This window comes from Nomascus leucogenys, chromosome 12 (genome assembly GCF_006542625.1).
Source record: "Nomascus leucogenys isolate Asia chromosome 12, Asia_NLE_v1, whole genome shotgun sequence".
Lineage (NCBI taxonomy): Eukaryota > Metazoa > Chordata > Mammalia > Primates > Hylobatidae > Nomascus > Nomascus leucogenys.
In genome coordinates this window covers 33,555,264-33,570,725 of record NC_044392.1, presented here as the reverse complement: position 1 = coordinate 33,570,725, position 15,462 = coordinate 33,555,264, and the positions used below count along the sequence as shown (strand labels likewise).

Genomic DNA, 15,462 nt, shown 5'->3' with positions numbered 1-15,462 from the left:
GACCTCCAGAGTCATTCTACAAATGACATTTATCTGGATTGCTTTGCTGCTCTTTGCACAGGGCCAACTAGTCCACTAGGGCTCCTCCTCTGTCACCGCTAAACCAAAGGAAGTGGCCTGCTGGTTGTCCTCTTGCTTGTGGCTAATTGCTGAACCTTTCTTTGTCCTACTGTGGCTAAGAACTCAGACTGTTTTTTTTTTTTTTCTTTTTGAGATGGAGTCTCACTCTGTCGCCCAGGCTGGAGTGCAGTGGCGTGATCTCTGCTCACTGCAACGTCCACCTCCCGGGTTCAAGCAATTCTCCTGCCTCAGCTTTCCAAGTAGCTGGGATTACAGGTGCCCGCCACCACGCCCGTGCTAATTTTTATGTTTTTAGTGGAGACAGGGTTTCACTATGTTGGCCAAGCTGGTCTGGAACTCCTGACCTCAGGTGATCCACCCGCCTTGACCTCCCAAAGTGCTGGGATTACAGGCGTGAGCCACTGTGCCCTGCCGATCTTTTCTTCTGAGGCTGGGGAGGTGTGAACAAGCCTGACGGGGCCAGAGAGAGGAGCTAGTCTTCCCAGGTTCTTTCTAGGCTATTGACGGCATCCAGTCATCTGCTCAGGTCACTAACCTGTCCTCAGCCAGGAAAGGAAATTTTATGCTACCCCTCTGGCTTTCGTGGGATTCTTTCACATCCCAGGTGCCTCTTGGAGACAGATCTCAGAAGGGCTGTGGCGTGAGAAGGGGCATGGAGGAGGTCAGGAGTGCTCATGGTTCCTTTTCTTTAGAACTGATACGAGGCTTGGCTAGTCACTGTGAGCTCCAGCAGCCTGGAATAAGACACCTAGAAGGCTCACCCCTCCATGTCCATGTCCTTTTTTTTTTAGATGGAACAACCATGCTTTATTTAAAAAATAATCTCAGCAAACTAGGGATACAAGAGAATTTCCTCAACCTGTCGAAGGGCATCTTTAAAATATCTACTGCTAACATCCTATGTAATGATGAAAGGCTGAATGTTTTCCCCTAAGATTGAGAATAAGACAGAGATGTCAGCTCTTACCACTTCTATTCAACGTTGTACTAGAAATTCTAGCCACTGCAATCACGTTTTAATTGGGAGTGGGGGGAAAAAGGGAGGGAAGGAGAAAAATAAAAGGCCTTTAGATTGAAAAGAAATGAGTAAAACTGTCTGTTCGCAGATATTATCATTTATGTAGAAAACCAAATAAAATCCATTACTAAGTTACTGAAACCAGCAAGTGAGTTTTGCAACACAGCAGGATATATAATTGATATACAAAAATCAATTGTGTTTCTCCATGTTAGAAGTAAAGAATTAGGAATTGAAAATTTAAAAATAATACTATTTACAATAGCATTAAATATAAAATTCTTGGGAATAAACCCGACAAACTATGTGGAATATCTGTACACTAAAAAGCATTGCTAAGAAAAATTAAGACCTAAGTAAATATCTTGTTGATAGGTTGAGAGACTCAACATTGTTGATGTTAATTCTTTCCCATATTAATCTGTAGATAAAATGCAGTCCCCATCCAATGGCTTTTTTTTTTTTTTTGTAGAAATTAAAAACTGGTTATAAGATTCACATGGCATGCAGATGATCTAGAAGATCCACAGTAACTCTCCTGCTGTGCTGCTGGTTCCTAACAGGTCATGGACCTGTCTGTGGCCTGTAGGTTGGGGACCTCTGCTACAGAGGATCTAGATTTAAATTCAGAAGAAGCTTCATCTGTTTCTGTAGTTTCATTTTCTTGCAACAACTGCTGCATCAAACCTGAACTTCGCAGGATTTTCTGAAGCTGCTCAATTTGGCCATCTTGCTTTTTAATTGTATTTCTTAACATGGAATTTTCTATTTCAAGCTTTTGTATGTGGCCTTGCGTCTCCTTAGTACATCTTATAGTTGCTGTAAGTTGATTCTGTTTTTCTTGAAATTGAATTCTCATCTGGCCTAATTTCTTCCTTGAATCCTGCATCTCACTTTCTCAATGGACGCAGTGACGCAATGAAGCATCCAGCAAAGCTTTTGTTGTTGATTGTTTAGGATATCACCCTGTTTTTGTTGAAGTTGTCTCACAACTACTTCTCTTTCTGCTTTCTCTCTTTCATATTGACATTGCTTTTCTTTCAAATGATTAACTTTATTGATCATCCTCTTCTAGCAAAAGACGGCGCTTTATGCACTCAGCTTGAAGGTTTTGTACTGTAGCATCACATTTGGCTTGAATATCAGTTACTGTTTTTTCTTGATTGTCAGCTTTGTTGTGAACATCATCCAGTTGCTGTTGAAGCAATATATTTTGTCTTTGTAGTTGACATAATCTTACTTGCTTTTCTATGCATTTTTCTACTTTATCTTGGCCATTTGTGTACATTTTTTCAATGTCCTTCATTTGACACAGTTTGGTTTAGCTCTCTTTGTATGTGTTCAAAAACCAAAGCCTTTTCTTTCAGAGCCTCTCTTGTGTTATGGAGCTCATTTTCGAGGCCCCTGGACTTACTCTCAGCTTTAGGAAGTTGCTGCGAAAGAATCAGAACATGAGAATTCAAATTTTCCTGTAAATGACGCAATTTATCCACTGTGCCCGGGAAATCAAGCTCTTGGTCTCTTTCTGTTGAGTGACTTTGATGATGATCATGTAGAGCAACATTCAGTCTACGATGGTATGATTCCATTTCATCAGTCTTTGCCTGCTTTGTTTTTCCTTCTCCAGTTTGGAATGGAGCATCGTGTTCTCATCTGTCAGAGCGGTAAGCTGTCCGCTATAATGGGCTCTCATTTTTGTTGATGTTTCCCCATTCTATTTTAGAGCCTTTTGAAGGTCTTCATGCTTTCTTTTTATAATTTCAGTGTCTTTTAAGTATTTCTTTTCCAGGATTTCATTTTTTATTGTGTCTATTTCCAGCCTGAGCCTGGCAATTTCATCTTGCATTAAGTGATTTTTATGCAACAGGTCTTCTTCTTTTTCATGACTATCAGAAATCTCAAACTGCAGAAGAGTTCTTGTTCCCATTCAAGTTTTTGATATTCTGTGATTTTTTTTTTCAGGTAGTCTCTTTTTGTAGTACACTAGTCTTTTTCATTTTTTGATTTTTACTGTAAGTCACTCACAGTGATTATCTTTTAAGTTCCACCGATCTTTTACATAAATAAACTGCATTTTTAATTTTATTCTTTTTTTATATGAGATTCTGGAAATATTTCTTTTTTTTAATTATACTTTAAGTTCTGGGGTACATGTGCAGAACATGCGGGTTTGTTACATAGGTATACATGTATGTAATGTTATCCCTCCCCTAGCCCCCACCCCCCGACAGGCCCTGGTATGTGATGTTCTCCTCCCTTTTCTATGTGTTCTCATTGTTCAACTCCCACTTATGAGTGAGAACATGTGGTGTTTGGTTTTCTGTTCTTGTGTTAGTTTGCTGAGAATGATGGTTTCCAGCTTCATCCATGTCCCTACAAAGGACATGAACTCATCCTTTTTTATGGCTGCATACTATTCCATGGGTGTATATATGCCACATTTTCTTTATCCAGTCTATCATTGATGGACATTTGAGTTGGTTCCAAGTCTTTGCTGTTGTGAACAATGCTGCAGTAAACATACATGTGCCTGTGTCTTTATAGTAGAATGATTTATTATAACCCTTTGGGTGTATACCTAGTAATGGGATGGCTGGGTCAAATGGTATTTCTAGTTCTAGATCCTTGAGGAATTGCCACATTGTCTTTCTCAATGGTTGAACTAATTTACACTCCCACCAACAGTGTAGAAGCATTCCTATTTCTCCCTGTCCTTTCCAGCATCTGTTATTTCCTGACTTTTTAATGATTGCCATTCTAACTGGCATGAGATGGTGTCTGATTGTGGTTTTGATTTGCATTTCCCTAATGACCAGTGATGATGAGCATTTTTTCATATGTTTGTTGGCTGCATAAATATCTTTTTTTGAGAAGTGTCTATCCTTCGCCCACTTTTCGATGGGGTTGTTTTGCTCTTATACATTTGTTTAAGTTCTATGTAGATTCTGGATATTAGCCCTTTGTCAGATGGATAGATTGCAAAAATTTTCTCCCGTTCTGTAGGTTGCCTGTTCACTCTGATGATAGTTTCTTTTGCTGTGCAGAAGCTCTTTAGTTTAATTAGACCTCATTTGTCTATTTAGCTTTTGTTGCCATTGCTTTTGGTGTTTTAGTCATGAAGTCTTTGCCTATGCCTATGTCCTGAATGGTATTGCCTAGGTTTTCTTCTAGGGTTTTTATGGTTTTGGGTCTTATGTTTAAGACTTCCTCTTTTCCTAATTGAATACCCTTTATTTCTTTCTCTTGCCTGATTGCCCTGGCCAGAACTTCCAATACTATGTTGAATAGGAATGGTGAGAGAGGGCATCCTTGTCTTGTGCCGGTTTTCAAAGGGAATGCTTCCAGTTTTTGCCCATTCAGTATGATATTGGCTGTGGGTTTGTCATAAATAGTTCTTCTTATTTTGAGATGCGTTCCATCAATACCTGGTTTATTGAGATTTTTTAGTATGAAGGGCTGTTGAATGTTGTTGAATGCCTTTTCTGCATCTATTGAGTTAGGGAGGATTCCCTCTTTTTCTATTGTTTGGAATAGTTTCAGAAGGAGTGGTACCAGTTCCCTTTTGTACCTCTGGTAGAATTCGGCTGTGAATCCATCTGGTCCTGGACTTTTTATGGTTGGTAGGCTATTAATTACTGCCTTAATTTCAGAACTTGTTACTGGTCTATTCAGGGACTCAACTTCTTCCTGGTTTAGTCTTGGGAGGGTGTATGTGTCCAGAAATTTATCCATTTCTTCTAGATTTTCTACTTTATTTGCATAGAGGTGTTTATAGTATTCTCTAATGGTAGTTTGTATTTCTGTGGGATCGGTGGTGATATCCCGTTTATCATTTTTTATTGCATTTATTTGATTCTTCTCTCTTTTCTTCTTTATTAGTCTGGCTAGCAGTCTATCTATTTTGTTGATCTTTTAAAAAAACCAGCTCCTGGATTCATTGGTTTTTTCGTGGTCTCTATCTCCTTCAGCCCTGCTCTAATCTTAGTTATTTCTTGTCTTCTGCTAGCTTTTCAATTTGTTTGCTCTTGTTTCTCTAGGTCTTTTAATTGTGATGTTAGGGTATTGATTTTAGATCTTTCCTGCTTTCTCTTGTGGGCATTTAGTGCTATAAATTTCCTTCTACACACTTCTTTAATTTTGAAACGGAGTTTCGCTGTTTCCCAGGCTAGAGTGCGGTGGCGTGATCTCAGCTCACTGCAACCTCTGCCTTCCGGGTTCAAGTGATTCTCGTGCCTCAGCCTCCCAAGTAGCTGGGACTACAGGTATGTGCAACCACACCTGGCTAATTTTTGTATTTTTAGTAGAAATGGGGTTTCACCATGTTGGCCAGGCTGGTCTGGAACTCCTGACCTCAAGTGATCCTCCTGCCTCGGCAAAGTGCTGGGATTACAGGCGTGAGCCACCATGCCCAGCCCCATGTCCTTTTTAATGCCTGGATTGACTTTGTGGGACATGAGGCCAAGGTACCTTTTAGGATGTCACCAGGGCTGTATAGCATACTAGTAGTGAATGTAGGCTTTGAAGTCAGATTTATCTGGCTGTGAGCTGTGACTAGTCATATACTAGTTGTGTCATATTGAACAAGTTACCTAACCTCTGGCTCCTCAGTTTGTTCATCTGTTTAAAAATTGTGGGAATAACAATTCCTGCTGGGTCATTGCAAGATGTCAGTGAGACATGTCAAGTGCTTAGAACAGGGCTTGGCATAAGTAGAGTCTCAGTAGGGTAGGTGTTATTTAATCCCAGAAATAACTGACAACTTTGGACGGTGAGAGTGAATGTCTCCGATCATTAATTTATCTAACAAATACTATCTAGTACTATGTGCCTGGCCCTGTAGACACTGCCATGTTTTATCTCATTCAATATTCACAGTGACTGCCCAGTGAATGGTATTGCCTCCATCCTCTGAGAGGGTAAAGAGCCTATCCCAGACCACACCAGTGGAGGCGTCAGGGAGGGGTTCTTGGCAGGAGATGGGTCTTGTAGAAAGGCTTCTGCTTTGCTTTCACTCATGGCCTGTGGCCAGTTTGCTCAGACAGCTCCCATCAGGACACCATTGGCAGCTTTAGCATGACCCTGCCTCCCAGGGTCTTCCTACATTTTTCCTTAAGTTGCCTTATTCTTTGGTTGTTTCCCTACTTGTTTTTGTTAGACTGTGGGAGGAAGAAATCCATTTCAAATCTGCTGAAACCTGTTACCAAGCAACAGCAGTGATTAAAAGCAACCTGATGAGTGAGTAAAGAATTAGGGTTTCAGACCTGTGGTTAATAATGGTCTCTGTCTCCCTGCTGCCCTACATTCCCTTCTCTTCCGTTCACTGCTGGGTGAAGGAGGGCTTGCTGCATTTTGGAAGTTAAGGGAACCAATAAGGTGACTCTTTTGCAGATGGGAATGTGGTGCTCAGCCAGCCATGTGGAAGCACTGTCCTGGCGTGATCTGCCCTGGGCTGTTGGCTCTCTGAGTGCTGTCTTGGGAGGAGCACTGCCCTTCAGAACAGAAGAGATGGCTCCCAGTCCCCTCTCCCCCTTCTCCCAGTCTCTCTGAGGCTGCTTGTTGAGTATTGGGCATGCTGTGTACTAACTCACTCCCATCTCTTGTCTCATTATGTGAAATGCATCCCCGTTTGCAGAATGGGCTCAAAGGGAGCCTTCAGTTCTGCTCCTCTGCTTAGCCGTAGCTCAGATCCCAGCTCAAGATGTCTTGTCTCTGGGAAGGGCAAAACATGGTCCCCAGTGTAGCATTTTCACTGGGTTGATTATCTCAGTGCTGGATCATCTATCTATCACCCTTGTGTGGTGACTTTGTGAATTATCTGCCTGAGTGCCACGTCCCTTCCACCCTAATCACTGCATGCTCAGGGAGCAAGAAATAAAATCATGAAATGCATTCCAAATAAAATTACCTTTTGGCTGGGTGCAGTGGCTCACACCTGTAATCTGAGCACTTTGGGAGGCTGAGGGGGGTGGATCGCTTGAGGCCAGGAGTTCAAGACCAGCCTGGCCAACATGGCGAAACCCCATCTCTACAAAAAATACAACAGCAAAAAAATCAGCCAGGCTAGCTGGTGTGTGCCTATAATCCCAGCTACTTGGGAGGGAGGCTGAGGCACAAGAATTGCTTGAACCCAGGAGGTGGAAGTTCAGTGAGCCGACATCGCACCCCTGCACTCCAGCCTGAGCAATAGAGTGAGACTCTGTCTCAAAAATAAATAAATAAAAAAAAATCGCTTTTTGATACCTCTGTTAAAATAGATAATAAGGGACCATATCTTAAAGTGTGGAGGATCTGGCTTGGCTTCTGTTTTTGATAGCCCTATGAAAGTGACAGATTTGCATCATGAGACTTAGTGGAATAAATTGGGAAATTGAAGGGCAGCCCAGTGGCTGTGGATTCTGTTTTCTATCGGACTGTCTACACCAGGCTTTATTTTCTCTGCTCAGATAACTTCTGACTAGAGTCGGACTATAGGATTATAAATAGTTTAAAATACCTATTCTCAAACCTGATTTTCAGCATATAAATTTTTAAGAATCAGTGTTTAAAGGTACATGAAGCCATTTGCTAGATTTTTGTCTTAGTTTTTTTTTAAATTTAAAAATCTTAAGTTTTTTTAGTAAGCTTAAGATGTCCAGTAGTTTATTTGCAGACAGCATTTTAAAAAAGTGAATAGATGTTTAACTGAAGTTAAATACAAATTTATGTCTGTGTAACTCTTGGTAAGATATAACAAAACCTAGACATCTAAATTTTTTGGAAATTTTTATTTCAAAAGTTTGTTGGGAGGTAAAATTGTGTGACTTTACCTTCTAGTTAATAGTTTTATATATAGTTAAGAAGAAAGTCCAGCGAAGTTTACTTGATCTCAGTTGCACTCAAGAATAGGGGATTTAGTTCCACTTTGGTTATTTTCACTTCTACTGTAAATTCATAGTCCCTGGTACTTAAGCTTTACCCTTGGCTTACCAGTTTTTGTTGCAGTGAGATAAATGGGGAGTAGCAGAGCCTTTGTTAATGTAAATTGACAAAAAATTATGTCCTTTTCTAGCAGGAGTAGATAAACTGATAATGGGCTTAGAAATGTACAAAATGATTTTCTGTAGACAGGATGATCTGTAACCATGAGTCCACTAGACAGGAGAAACTTTGCTGTTTAAAATGAAAGGTTATTCAGGATCTGGAATAATTTACTAAAAAAAGTAAAATGAAAGGTCAGTTCATAGCATTGTAGCAAATGATGGTACATATTCACAACAAAGTAATGCCACTACATTTAATAAACAGCCACAAACAACAAAAGGACAACCGGTCCCTGATATAAATGGACTGGCTACCTGGACATAATATACTTGTGAGGCATCCTTAAAGGACAAATTGCAGCTGGTATTTGGGTGAATGTTGCTCTGTGCCTGTTGAATGTCCATGCTACAAGAAGTTATGAGCCTTGTTCTAAGTACAAATGAACCTTGTATTTGTGTAATCTCCTAAGGGAGAGCTATAGTTTACATTCAATTTTTTGGTCTTTCTGCTATGAAAGGTGTTTATTTTGCCTCTGTCAATGTGTTTGCAACCTTAAGTAAGGAAAGGGAAAAAAAAATAGCCCTCTGAACTCTGATCTTTTGCCACTTCTGTAAATTTTGATTGTGAAGTTGGGAGTGAGGACATTCAAAAGCCCATGGTGAATTTATATGCCTTTAGAATATTGTGCCTGTTTTAAAATGTTCGAGCTTTTAAAATACTTTGTTAAAACATGAATCCATTTTTGTAATTGTATAAATACTCATAACTAATTTTGAATGCTACTGATTGTGTAACTGAATTTTTGTATCCAAAAATACATTCTTGAGTACTACTTTTCCTACCTGGAATATCTATTTCATTTAATAAGTATTGTTTTCTTTATGCTAACTTAACTTTAAAAGGAATGTTGCCAAGCTGTCTCTCCTCCCCCATCACAATTGTTAGTTTTTTTTTTTTGCTTTTTTTCTTCAATAAATGATAGCATTATGATCTTTAATAAATCTAGTGTTGTCTCTTACTCATGTCCGTATTTCCAGGAGTCTTTAAGCCAAAGGAAGATTGTAGAACTGTAAGAAAAAACTGTATCTTTAATTTGAATTCTCAGTGTGTAGTACACATTATAGGCACTTAAAGATGTTTTTTGGGGCCTAACTTGACATGTAGTCCTCTCTTTTAAATGACTTAGGGTTTCACATGGGTCTAGGGACAGTTTGGAAGGTTTTTAAAAGGTAAGACATGTCCTTAAGTGTTTATTTTGGAAAACACACACACACACACATACACATACACATTTTTTTTTTGAGATGGAGTCTCGCTCTGTTGCCCAGGCTGGAATGCAGTGGTGTGATCTTGGCTCACTGCAACCTCGGCCTCCCAGGTTCAAGTGATTCTTGTGCCTCAGCCTCTGAAGTAGTTGGGATTACAGTAGCTCACCACACCTGGCTAATTTTTGTATTTTTAGTAGAGACAGGGTTTTACTATGTTGGCCAGGTTGGTCTTGAACTCCTGACCTCAGGTGATCCACCTACCTCAGCTTCCCAAAGTGCTGGGATTATAGGCCTGAGCCACTGTGCCCGGCCTATTTTGGCATATTCCTACGCACCTAGCTGGTTTAGTTATTTTGTGTAAAGTAGGTTGTCTAATTGGTGTAAAGTTGTTCATGATGTTTCCCTATTTTAATATCTGTAAGATTTCTACTTATGTTCTTTCTTTCATTGCTAATGTTGGTAATTTGAGCCTTCTCTTGCCTTGCTTAGTGTAGGTAGAAGGTTGTCAGCTTTTTTCATTGATCTTTTCAAAGGCAGCTTGGTTAAGATTTGAACACCCAAAGCCAGATACGTGAATGGCCAACAAACATATCTAGTACATATTTTATTATCATAGGAAATTTAAGAAAATAGGTAAAATAACTCTGGACTTTCAAGTTGTTCGGTTCCTCCATTGGTGATAAAATAATGAAAAGCAAGGAAGTTATTTGCATGATTTAGGATAGTCATTACTTTGGGAGGGACAGAGAGAATAGGGATTGGGAGGGAACATGATGTGAGGGTGCCTCTGGGTGCTGGTCATGGTCTTCAAAGACCATGTGGTAGTTTCATGGTATTTGATAAATCATTGTGCTATATATGTATTTTTTTGTTTGTGTACTTTCCTATTGTGTTATGTTTTACAATAAAAGAACCAGTATTTGGATTCATTGATTTTCAATGTTCATTGTCTGTTATTTGATTTTTTCCTCTTATTTTCTTTCTTTTTTTTTTTTTTCGAGATGGAGTTTCACTCTTGTTGCCCAGGCTGGAGTGCAATGGCATGGTCTTGGCTCACCGCAACCTCTGCCTCCCGGGTTCGAGAAATTCTTCTGTTTCAGCCTCCTGAGTAGCTGGGATGATAGGCATGTGCCACCACACCTGGCTAATTTTGTATTTTTTTAAGTAGAGTTGGGTTTCTCCATGTTGGTCAGGCTGGTCTCGAATTCCTGACCTCAGGTGATCGGTCTGCCTCGTCCTCCCAAAGTGCTGGGATTACAGGCATGAGCCACCACACCCGGCCTATTTTCTTTCTTATACATACTTTGGGTTTAATTTGTTCTGTAGCTATTTAAAGTAGAAGCCTAAACCGTTGATTTTTACATCTTTTTTCTAATAACATTTAAGCCATAAATTTCCTTTTCAGCACTGCATTAGCTGTATCTTACAAATTTTTATATACTGTGTTTTTAATTCAATTCAAAATATTTTCTTCTGTGATTTCTTTTTTGACTCATTGATTACTTACAAGCATGTTTAACTTCTAAACATTTGGGGATTTTGCAGTTCTCTTGATTTCTAATTTAATTTCATTATAGTCAGAATATAGTCTCAATTATTTTAATCCTTTTCAATTTATTGTGACTTATTTTATGGCCTACCATCTTAGTCTAAATGAATAAATAAATAAGCTTGATGTGGTGGTGTGCTCCTATAGTCCAGCTACTCAGGAGGCTGAGGTGGAAGGCTCCCTTGAGCAAAGTAGTTTGAGGCTGTGGTGAGCTATGGTTGTGCCACTGCATTCCAGCCTAGATGACAGAGCGAGACCCTGTCTCTAGACAAAACAAACCCCTAGATCATCTAGGTTTTCTCCTGTGTTATTATCTTGTAGGAGTTTTATAGTTTTTTACTTTACATTTAGCCTCTGTGATTCATTTTTTTTTTCATGTCCAGGTCTAGCTTCATTTGTTAAAAAGATGATCTTTGTTCCATTGTATTTCCTTTGCTTCTTTGTCAAACATCAGTTGATTATGTTTATGTGGGTCTGTTTATGGGCTCTGAATTCTATTCCTTTGATATGTTTGTCTATTCTTTCATCAATACCGCACTGCCTTAATTACTGTAGCTTTGTAGTAAGTCTTGAAGTAAGGTAGTGTCAGTTCTCCAACTTAGTTTTTCTCCTTTAATATTGTGTTGGCTATTCAAGGTCTTTTTGCTTCTCCATGTAAACTTTAGAATTCATTTTTAAAAATATTTATACAAAATAACGTGCCAGGTTTTTGACTGGGATTGCAATGAATCAATCCCAGTCATAACAGAATTGATGTTATGAAAATATTAAGTTTTTTTTTTTTTTTTTTTCTGAGACAGGGTTTCACTCTATTGCCCAGGCTGGAGTGCAGTGGCGTGATCATGGCTCACTGCAGGCTTGATCCTTGACTCAAGTGATCCTTTGCCCCAGCTTGCTGAGTAGCTGGGACTACAGGAGCACACCACTATGCCTGGTGAATTTTAAAATTTTTGGAGAGACAGAGTCTCACCATGTTCCCCAGGCTGGTCTCGAACTCTTGGGCTCAAGTGATTCTCCTGCCTTGGCCTCCCAACGTGCTGGGATTACAGGTGTGAGCCACCATGACTGGCCAAATATTAACTCTTCCTATTCATGAACATGGTATATCTCTCCATTTAGTTAGTTCTTTAATTTCTGTCATCAGAGCTTTTAAGGTTTCCTTATACAGATTTTGTACATATTTTGTTTGATTTATACCTAAGTATTTTATGTTTTGGGAGGCTAACATAAGTGGTATTGTGTTTTTAAATTCAAATTCCACTTGCTCATTGCTGATATATAGGAAAACAATTGACTTTTGTATATTAACCTTGTGTCCTGTAACCTTACTATAATTGCTTACTAGTTCCAGGATTTTTTTGTTGATTCTTTTGGATTTTTGACATAGACTACCCTGTCATGGACGAACAAAGTTTTATTTCTTCCTTCCCAGTTTGTATCCCTTTTATTTCCTTTTCTTGTCTTATTGCATTAGCTAGGACTTCCAGTATGATGATAAAAAGGAGTGGTGAGAGGGGACATCCTTGCCATTATGCTCTTAACCTTAAGTTTCTTAATCTTAAGTTTCTCACCATGAAGTATAATGTTAGCTATAGGTTTTTAATGGATATTCTTGATCAAATTGAGGAAGTTCCCCTCTATTCCTAGTTTCCTGAGAGTTTTTACCATGGGTGGGTATTGGACTTTGTCAAAGGCTTTTTCTGCATCTATTGATATGATCATAGGCTGGGTGCAGTGGCTCATGCCTGTAATCTCAGCATTTTGGGAGGCTGAGGTGGGCGGATCACATGAGGCCAGGAGTTCAAGGCCAGCCTGGCCAACATGGCAAAACCTTGTCTCTACTAAAAATACAAAAAAAACTAGCTGGGTGTGGTGGCCCATGCCTGTAATCCCAGCAACCTGGGAGGCTGAGGCACAAGAATCACTTGACACTGGGAGGCAGAGGTTGCAGTGAGCCAAGATTGTTCCACTACACTCCAGCCTAGGACAGAATGAGACTCTGCCTAAAAAAACAAAAAACAAACAACAACAACAACAAAGATATTGTGTTATTTTTCTTCTTTAACCTGTTGATGTGATAGATTGTGTTAATTGATTTCTGAATGTTGAACCAGCCTTGCCTACTTGGGATAAATCTCATGGTTGTGATATAGAATTCTTTTTTACATTCTTGGACTTAGTATGTTAATATTTTGTAGAGGATTTTTGTATCTATGTTCATGAGAGATACTGGTCTGTAGTTTTCTTGTAATGTCTTTGTTTGGTTTTGGTATTAGGTAATGCTGGCCTCATAAGATAAATTAGGAGGTATTTCCTCTTCTTCTATCTTCTGAAAGAGATTGTAGAGAATTGGTGTAATTTCTTCCTTAAATGGCTGACAGAATTCAACAGTGAACCTATTTAGGCCTGGAACTTTCTGTATTTTTAAGTTTATTAATTATTGATTCAATTTCTTTAATAAATATAGATCTATTTAGATTATCATTTCTTGTGTGAGTTTTGGCAGATTTTATCTTTCAAGGAATTGATCAGTTTCATCTAGGTTATCAGATTTGTGATCATAGAGTTGTTCATGGAATTCTTTTGTTATCCTTTTAAAGTCTATGACATCTGTAGTGACATCTCCTCTGTCATTTCTGATATTAGTAATTTGCCCTCCCCACCACCACGCTGGCTTTTTAGTTAGCCTGGCTAGAGGCTCATTGATTTTATTGATTTTTTTCAAAGAACCAGCTTTTGGTTTTGTTGATTTTCTTTATTGATTTCCTTTTTTCAGTTTCATTGATTTCTACTCTAATTGTTATTTCTTGTCTTCTGCTTACTTCAGGTTTAATTGCTGTGCTTTTTCTTGTTTTCCAAGGTGGAAGATTATTGATTTTGGAGCTTTCCTCTTTACTAATATGTGCACACAATGCTGTAAATTTCACCAGGCACTACTTTTGCTGCATCCCACAAAATTTGATGAGCTGTATTTTCATTTTCATTTAGTTCAAAATATTTTTAAATTTATCTTGATTTTTTTTTTGACCCATGTGTAATTTAGAAGTGTGTTGATTAATCTCCAAGTAATTTGAGATTTTCCAGCTATCTTTCTGTTATTGTTCAGGCCAAAATAATGGAGCTTTCCCTCTGTGTTTTCTTCTTTCAGTTGTACTGTTTCAGGTTTTATATGTAAGTCCTTAATCCATTCTGAGTTGATTTTTATATATGGTATAAGATAAGGATCCAATTTTATGATTTCTATTTTTTAAAAAATTTGTTAAGGTGTTTTAAGAGCCCAGAATATGGTCTATGTTGACGAGTATTGCACATGAGCTTGAAAATAATATGTATCTTGCTGTTGTTGGATGAATTAGTCTATAAATACCCATTATATTTAGTTGATTGATGGTGTTGTTGAATTCAAGTGTGTTCTTACTGAATTTCTGCCTGCTGGATCTGTCAATTTCTGATAGAAGGGCTTTGAAGTGTTCACTACAATAGTGGATTCTTCTATTTCTCTTTGCGTTTCTATTGGTTTTTGCCTCACATATTTTGATATTCTGTTGTTAGGCACATGTACATTAAAGGTTGTTACGCCTTTTTGGAGAATTGACCCCTTTAGCATTATGCAGTGTCCCATCTTTATCTGTGATACCTTTCCTTTCCCTGAAGCTTGCTCTGCCTGAAATTAATATAGCTTCTCTTGCTATCTTTTGATTAACATTAGCATGGTATATCCTTCTTCATCTATTTTTTTAATAATGGCTCATACCTATAATCCCAGGCGCAATGGCTCACACCTGTAATTCCAGCACTTTGGGAGGCCGAGGTGGGTGGATCACATGAGGTTAGGAGTTTGCGACCAGCCTGGCCAACATGGTGAAACCTGCTTTTACTAAAAAATTAGGTGGGCACAGTGGCACACACCTGTAGTCCCAGCTATTCTGGAGGCTGAGGTGGGAGGATCGCTTGAACCTGGGAGGCAGAGGTTGCAGTGAGTTGAGATTGCACCACTGCACTTCAGCCTGGGTGACAGAGTAAGACTGTCTCAAAAAAAAAAGTTTTAATTGACAATTATATATATTAATGGAGTATGGGACACAATGTAATGTTTTGATATCTGTATTCACTGTGGAATGATTAGATCAAGCTAATTAACATTAAGACCAAGCTAATTAACATGTAAACATATGTATCACATACTTTACGTTTTTTATAACTGAGAACATTTAAAATCTATTCTTTTAGCAGTTTTGAAATATATAATACATTATTATTAACTATGGTCACCGTACTGTGCAATAGATCTCAAAAACTTATTCTCCTATCTAACTGAAACTTTGTATTCTTTGGTCAGCATCTCTCATCCACTCTCTACTCCTGGTAACTATCATTCTATTTTTTACTTCTGTAAGTTTGACTATTTTAAATTGCACATATAAGTGAGATTGTGCAGTATTTGTCTTTCTGTGCATAGATTATTTCACACAGTCCACCAGGTTCATCTATATTGTCCTAGTGACAGAATTTCCTTCTTTTTAAAG

General features: G+C 38.6%; 1 pseudogene; it reads right to left on the bottom strand.

Moving 5' to 3' along the window:
* Window positions 1-456: 456 nt before the first annotated feature.
* On the bottom strand, window positions 457-3,102 carry LOC100605614 (annotated as a pseudogene).
* Between the last annotated feature and the right edge of the window lie 12,360 nt (window positions 3,103-15,462).